We start from the raw sequence: 8,513 nt of genomic DNA, 5'->3' as shown, positions 1-8,513 counted from the left end.
TTTTTTTTTTTTTTTTTTTTTGTCTTTGAGCTTACAAGTCAGGAAGCAGAACTGCTGAGCTAAATCCCCAGCCCTTCTGGATTTTGATTTTGCAATATTTTTATATGCATGAGACATCTTGGGGATTTCATTTAAACATGAGACTCATTTTTATTTCAGGTACACCTTATAGACAATGTCTGAAGGTAATTTTAAACACCAATATCATTTAAACAATTTATTTATTTATTTTTGGTACCAGGGATCGAACTTGGGTCCTTGCGCTTGCAAGGCAGGCATTGGAACCACTGAGCCAAATCCCCAGCCCTAAACAATATTTTTAATGATTTTGTGCATGAAATTTCATGGTGTGACATTTTCCATTTGAGGGGTTGTGTCAAAGTTTGGGTCTTGGATTAGGGACACTCGACCTGTAGTCGAAGTAAACTTTGTCTTCACAGGGGCTTGCATGGCATTTCTGGCACTTGGTGCAGAAAGGCCCCTGAAGTGTTTTGTCTCAGCGTCACGCACTCCTTTACTTGCTGTGTGCACTTGGCACTCAAGAGGAGCCACCAGAGTAAGTCTGGCGAGATGCGTCCTGTAGACTGGACTATTCTGAAGCAGGCAGAAGAAAGAGGGACTTAATTCCAAACCCAGAGCAAGCTGCTGAGAAAAGCTGATCAGGGATCGAACAGAAGAATGACAGTGTAAAGATGTCTCTGAAAGAGGCAGCTTTTCTCACTGGAGGTTCCAACTCACAGATCAGGCAGCCTCCCAGCCTGCAAAAAGAATCCACATTCTAAAGCCAGCCATATGGGACATAGGCACTAGTGGGTGTACTAGACTGTCCATTCACTCTTTAAGGACTTAATTTCTAAGTGCCTACCATCTGTCTGGCACCACAATTATCAGGCATTGTGGAACAGACCAGAATCTTCATGTACGTATGTATTCAGACTTTGTTGTTGTTGTTTCCAAACAGGGTCTCATTGTGTAGTTCAGGTTGGCCTTAAATTCACTGTGGAGATCAGACTGGCTTCAGACTCACAGTGATCTTCCTGCATCAGCCTCCCAAGTGCTAGGCTTGCAGTTATGCACCACCACACCCAGCAACTCACATATTCAAATGCTTCCTTTTATGATTGCAGTCTTGAGCATTTGTGATATGTGTACTGGTATAGTCATCTTTCAGTACCCATGGGAGAGTGGTTCCAGAACCTCCTCAAACACAAAATCTGCAATGATCATGTTCTTTACATAAAATGAATTGTATTTGCATATAACCTACACCCATCTTGCCTTAGCTTTAAATCATATCTAGGTCACTTGTAATAATACAAGGCCTACACATCACTTCATTCTCATGGATTCAGTGTAGTGCTTGATGCACAGCAAATACAGCTTTTGCTTTGGGGGACTTTCTTGAAGTTTTTAAATATTTCTGTGGTTGGTTGAATCTGAGGATGTGGGACTTGCAGATACAGAGGACTGAGTGTATATATATATATTTTTAATTGTCCTTCCCTAGAAAGACAAAGGATATTACCTTTCCAACTTTTTAATGTTCAGCTGTAGATGTTTCCTGTCCTGGACTCCAGTTATAAGAGATGAAGGTGGAATTTCGAGGCATGAGCTTTCCTCCCTTTCCCTATCCTTCTACATCTGTGCCTTCCTTAGGGTGCTGCCTTAGAGTCCTGGAGGTCCTTGGAATGTAGTTTGATGCCAGAGTTCCTAGAAAATGAACTAGCATTTTTTTTTTTTGGATAACAAAAAATGAAGATACTAAATAAAAATTTCAAATATACATATATATGACAGCAAAAAAGGATATGAAATAAACAAAAATTTATGCAACACAGACTGATAATCCAAATACATTATTAGTTTGATATGATCTTCAAACGTTATATGTTCTTTCTCATTTTCTTTTCATATATTTTTGAAATGTTGCATTTACAAATAAAACAAAGTTACATATTATAGTTGAGAAACTGTCTTCAAAATTTTATGATTTATAAACTCCTTGGTTTTATTAATTTGATAAATATCATATACTTATTGATTGTATCACTTACATTTTCTTACAAAACTTCCCACAGAAAAGAAATATACTTATATTTGAAATCCAAAAACAACTAAGAGAGTTCACATTTTTAAGATGAGATTTTTGTTTCTTTTTTATTATATCCCATACTTATTTTTATTATATTTTTATAAGCATAATGATAGAATTTAACACCAATAATATTCTTCCCAAACAAATGACTATGAATTAAATCAAGCATCTAATTTAGAGAAATCATAAGTTTGCCAGAGAAACTATCGATATGCCAATTGTGCAAAATCCTACCACATTCATGACCATGTTTCTTATTAAATAGTGCAAATATACCTCCCACACATATACACAATGCATATTTTCTACAATACAATATACACTTTGGTATAATAAAACAGTGCAGGGATGTGTGGAATGTTTGTGATTTGTGTGATTTGAGAAAAACAAATATCTTTGAGGTAATTGGAGAATTTGTAATATGTACCAGATACTGAATGATATTAATGATGTATTATCCATTTATTTAAGTATAGTTATGATAAAATTTACTTTAAAATTAAAATTCATTATCAGTAGAAAATAGGTACAAAGATATATTGATAACATAACAAAATTTGTCTTAACAAATTTCCAACCAAACAAGCTGTAGTGACAGAAAAGGAAGTTTGCAGAAGGCAGAAATGAGGGAGGAGAATGACAGATGGACCTTAATACTTTTCATATTACTCATATATATAGATTTCATAAATTCTCAAATAAAAAAGCAAAGAAAATGAGAAACAAAATAACTCATCAATTTGGTAGACCAACATATAAAGACAAAGATTAATGTGTTGATAAATTTAAAAAATATAAAATGTAAAGCCTGATATTTAGCTCAGTAGAGCTGCAACTGCCTAGCCAGAGCAATGTGCTGAGTTTAATCCCCAGCACCAGGGAAAGAAAAAGAAAAGAGAAAAGGAGCATATGTGCTTTCTAACATACTCAGTAGACCAAAAATGAATTATTTGTTATCTCTTCCTCTTGAATTGTTCCCTTCACAAGGATGTAGTGGCCTTCTTTGTCTCTATTAATCAGTTTAGATTTGAAATTTACTTTGTGAATAAGATTGCTACCCCTGCTATTTTCTGGGCTCCAGTTGCATGAAGAAGTTTTCTGTCCTTTCACTCTCAGTCTATGGGCTTCTTTTTGTACTAGGTGTGTCTTGTATACAGCATATTATTGGAATTTGCTTCTTAATCCATTCTGCCAGTCTATTTCTCTTGATTGGTGAGTTGAGGCCATTGATATTGATGATTATAACTGATATGTACTAACTTATTATTGTCATTTTTTTTCACCTTCTTTTAGTTTCTTGCCTTGCCTATTTGATTTGCTCTGTTGGGCCTCATGGTGTTGTGATCTTCATTGTCTTTTTCTAGGATATTGTTTAAAATTCCTTGTAGTGCTGGTTTGGTATTCAAGAAGTTTCTCAAGTGGTCTTTGTCATGGAAGTATCTTATTTCCCCATCCATTTTGAAAGAGTTTTGCAGGATACATCAGTCTAGGTTGGAGGTTGTTTTCTTTTAGTACTTGAAATGTCTCATTCCAGGCTCTCCTTGCCCCAAGGGTTTGAGTTGAGAAGTCTTCTGTGATTCTGATGGGCTTTCCTTTGCATGTGATTTGTTTCTTATCTCTTACTGCTTGTAGTATTTTGTTCTTCTGTTGGGTTTCTGGGATCTTGATTATTATATGTCTAGGTGTAGATTTTTTTATCACAGCTAGTTGGAGTCCTATATCCCTCACTTATCTGTATGTCAAATTCTTCCCCACTGTTTGGGAAGTTTTCTATAATTAATTCTGTGAACAGCTTTTTTAAGTCATTTGCATTTTCTCCTGCTACTTGATTCCTATCGGTCTTATGTTATTCTTCTTTGAATCATCTAGGAGTTGTTGGATCAATTTCTCATGATCTCCTACTGTTTTTAGGAGACCTCTCTTTTCATGGTCACTGACTGCAATCTTATCTTCTATATCTGAGATTCTATCTTCAGACTCTTTTATTCTGTTGCAAACACTCTCAGTGGAGTTTTTAATCTCCTGGATATCTGCTGATATCTCCTGGATGTCAGCAGGCCCTCTGGCGCTGGAGATGGCTGCAGCTGTGCCAGGCGAACTACCATTTCTTGATTTGGGCCAGACACTGTGCTCACCCATTTGACTCACGGCTGTGGCCCCCCTCTGTGTATCAGCCTTTTAGGTTGCCTGGACCTTGTATTCCCCCCTGACTTAGAGACTCTTGCTTCTCTTTCTGATGCTTTCCTTTCAGCAGATGTGTTGGTCTTTTATGTTAGCTTGTCTTAGTCTGATTTCTGTTGCTATAAGGAAATACTTGGTAGGGGATTAACTTATAGAGAAGAGAAGTTTATATGAGTCACAGTTCTGGAGGCTGGGAGATCTAAAAGCATGGTGCTGGCATCCGGGGAGGGCTTTCTTTCTCCATCATAATGTGGCAGAGGGTGTTCCATGGCAAGAAAGAACAAGTGTGCTAGCTCACATCTTTCTTTCATTTTTTTTTCTTTCTTTCTTTTTTATTTTATTTTATTTTTTTATACCAGGGATCAAACTCAGGACCTTGTGCTTGCAAGGTGGTGCCACTGAGCTAAATCTCTAGCCCTTTATTTCTTTTCTTGTAGAGCTAGTAATGCCTTCATGGTGGCCCCACCCTCATGGCCTCATCTAACCTTGATAACTACCCAAAGGCCTTGTCTCCAGACACCATCAACATAGGATTCAGGGGACTCACGGGGCTGTCTCCAGCACATGAACGGTGGGAGGACACATTCAAACCATAGCACAGCCCTAATCTGTCTTCTATGCAAGCACCTTTGGCTTCCATAAGACCCCATGCACATCAGGCTGATTCATCACCACCCACAACATGTGGTTTGTCCATAAACAGCTGAGAGCACTGGAGGAATTAGGTCCTCAGCCCTCTCCTGACCCACTGCAGTCCCAGAAACCCAGAGTAAGGGGCTAGGTCTTGACAAACCGTAAACTTTCCTTCCTTGGTGATTCGTTCACTCCATATGCATTATGATAATGCTCCCACATTCTCCATTGCCCAAACTGAAAACTCCAGACAAAAACTTCAGGTGCACACTTCTTGCCCTGCCGTTGACTTTCTAGTGCCCTGACCATCCACCTCCCACTTTCCCCCAGCTGGGCCACAGATTTCAAATGCAACTATTCCTGCATTCCTGAAACCTTTCCTCTATCGATCACTTAGCCTCTCTCCTTTGCTCAGTTTTTGTGCTCTTCTCATTCATCCTCTTGTTCTGGCTTCTTGTGTCCTATCAGATGGGAAGGTGAGAGGACGAGGAGGAGGCAGAAACTGGCTTCACTCTGGGGCTCCTGTGACAATGTTAGTATCAGCCATAGAGGCCAAGAATAGGAAGAATCCAAGAATTGAATCTGGGTGAACAGGCAGGGTAGGTTATCTCGTTTGGCCATTGGTGCTGAGTGGGATGAGATGCTAGCCTTGGTCTCCACGCTGGAGAGAGAAGTTCCTGGAAAGGTAGTCCAGGCGACTGTTCCCTGGAGTGGAGTTCTGAAGACTGGCTGGGCTGCAAATCCAGGGGTGGAACCGTGGTTCAGCTGGAGATGTACATGGGAGGAGAGAATTCAGATTGAGACCCATGAAGGAGCTTACTTTGGGTGGACAGTCCTGCAGAGGGCTGTGGAATAAAAGAATGGGAGGCAAGGTAGGGTGAAGGGAACTAGGGAGCCAAGGTCAGCAAGGAATCTTTCCACAAGAGCATTTAGACACCAGAAGTTCCAGTGGTACAGGAGGGATTGGACTGGCTTCCATCTCTTATGTAGGACAGTAGCAGGTGCCCGTGATCCTCCGAAAGGAGTCAGTTTCAGGGTATGTGTGGGACAGAGCACACCGAGGAAGGAGGGGACACAGTGGGAGTGGGAAGAGACGCAGAGAGTCAGGGGCAGTGGGGCGTGGCCAAAGGACACTTTCAGAAACCTGACCTTAAAGGGAAGAGGTCGGGCTTGAGACAGCTTCTGGGATATGGGAGAGCAGCACTGTTGGAGGGAAGAGTTTCTCATGTACAAAATATGAATGGATGCACACAAGACTTTGTGTCGCCGGAGTCCCTACCTCTATACCTGCTGTAGCTGTCCCTCTGAGCTCCAGCCTTCATGCTCTTCAGGCCTCACCCACCTTGTGCAGCTCTGGATCGACACATTCTTTCCATCACAGATGTAGGACAGTAATTTTTGTTTAGTGAATGTATCGTTGTTACAGCTTAGATCTAAAATGTTCCCCAAAGCCTCACCTGTGTGGGAGGTGGCTGGATTATGGGAGCTTAGAGCTGGCTTACTCTTAGGAGGTGGGGTCTGGCCAGAAGAGGCAGGTCACTGGGGGCGTGGCCTGGAGGGGTGGAACTCCCTCCCCAGCCCCACCTTTCTCTCTGCTTCCTGACCGCCAGGACGTAAGCAGCTTTCTTCCACCAGACCCCCCCCAACGTGACTTCCTGACTTTGAGTCAGCCAGCTCTGGACTAAAAACGTGAGCCAAACTAAACCTCCTTTCCCTTGAGGGCGTTAAGTATTCTGTCGGCAGTGATGAGAAAATGACTAAGACAATGGCTCTATTCCACAAACTGCCTACTCCTGTTGCTTCCCTCAGTCGTGGTCAACAGCACCCCACCATTGTTTCCCCCTTCCTGCAGTGTAAGATCTTCAGGCGTCCTGGGTAGCTCCCTCCCTCCCCCTCTCTTCAACCACCTACTTGGAGAGCAGAGCTCAGAGCTCAAACCTGCAGGCCCTGGAGTGCTGCTCCCATGGCCTATATAGTCCCGCGCCCACTTGAGCTTCCAGAACGTCCCTGCATCTCCCTTCTCACCCTCAAATGCATGTATGTGTGCACGTGTGTTACAAGCAGCCTGTCTCAGAGGGCTGTCGGGGACACTGAATCAGCTAACGTACAATGTCCAGAAGAGTGGGATGTCAGCCGTTGTTATAAGTAAATAGAATGTTGCAATTTCCCTAAATTCCCTCCTCCATTCCCTGCTCTTCACTCCCTTAACTCCCCCTTGTGTAATTTAAATCTCTTCCAAACTATTCTCCTTGCCTTTGGTCCATTTCCCTCCAGGCTGTCCTGCTCTCTGTGCCTGAAGGTCAGTAGTGGAAGGCATCACTTTAGGCTCCTGGGCCCTCAGTCTTGCCCAAGGTGCTCGCCCCTTTTCCTGGGATGCCCTCCCACAGGATACCCTCCCATCCTCCCACTCCTCCTACTCGTGCCCAGCCCTCTCGGGTGCTCTTGGCTCCTTCCCCATGGGTTCATACATTTCTCTTTTGCCTGATCTACCCAATCCGTGCTTTCTTCCATGACCATGCCACCTCCTGTGTAAAGCCTATCCTCACCACTCCAGAAATAGTGACCCCTCTGACCCTCAACCTCAGGACCTGTCTGAGCTGGTCCTTGCTGATATTCACTCACAGAGTTCTACTGTTAGATGGTGGTCTCTCACCTGAGTCTTGTCCCTCCAGCCCCACTGCATAGCCTGTGAATTCAAGGTAGAGCTTTCTGGTTGGTTTTTCTGACAGCATGCACCACAGTCCCTCATTCTCTGTAGGTGTCTTAGTCATTGTCTGTTGTGGTAGCAAAATACCTGAGACCGAGTAATGTGTAAAGAATAGGGGTTTACTTGGTTTAAGAAGCTTGGAAGTCTGAGAAATGGGGCCAGAATTTGGTGAGAACTTTCTTGCTGCATCTGATATGGTGGAAAGCATTATGTGGTGAGACAGGGCAAGAGTGCTAGCTCAGGTCTCTCTGCCTCTTATAGAACCATTGACGAGCCATGGTGGACCCATCCTCACGACTTCATCTAATCCTAATCACTTCCCATTGCTACCATTAGCATGTGACTTTGACAGTTACCTTTCCAACACATAAATTTTGGTGTACACATTCAAACCATAGCAGCAGTTGTTCAATTAATACTTACTAATCACAAAGTCATCGTTTCAAGGTGCTGAAAAACATGTCCTAGCATTCATTAGTTCATTCTAGTCCTTCATTTATCAATTATTTACTGGGCTCCTACAGTGGCCAGTAGAGTTTAGATGACAAACAAGGTAGAAGTATTCCATTATGAAGCTTATGTTCCCGTGGCAGAGAGGGAGTTTTAAATTAATGAACTATTTCACAGAGTTTTAAGGGTCATAAGAGAAACAAAGCAGACATGGTGGTGTATGCCTATAATTCCAGCTATTTGGGAGGCTAAGGCAGGAGACTCACAAGTTCAAGTCCAGCACGGGCAACTTAGCAAGACCCTGTCTCAAAAGAAAAAAGTAAAAAGGGCTGGGAATGTAGCTCAGTGGTAGAGTGCCCCTCAGTTCCCTCCCCAGTAACACAAGACAAAAAAAAAAAAAGAAACAGAAACTTCTTTTATCTGTCCTGCTTGCCCAGTTACATACTC

The 8,513-nt window shown here is 42.3% G+C and overlaps 1 protein-coding gene across 4 annotated transcripts in view; it reads left to right on the top strand.

Annotated features, from left to right (window-relative positions):
- The window catches only part of Eva1c (eva-1 homolog C), a 90,132-nt gene that overhangs the window by 65,284 nt on the left and 16,335 nt on the right, over window positions 1-8,513 (top strand). The window lies entirely within an intron of this gene.

Source organism: Fukomys damarensis, unplaced genomic scaffold (assembly GCF_012274545.1).
Source record: "Fukomys damarensis isolate Sample0158 unplaced genomic scaffold, DMR_v1.0_HiC HiC_scaffold_24, whole genome shotgun sequence".
Lineage (NCBI taxonomy): Eukaryota > Metazoa > Chordata > Mammalia > Rodentia > Bathyergidae > Fukomys > Fukomys damarensis.
This window is presented reverse-complemented; position numbering and strand designations above follow the sequence as displayed.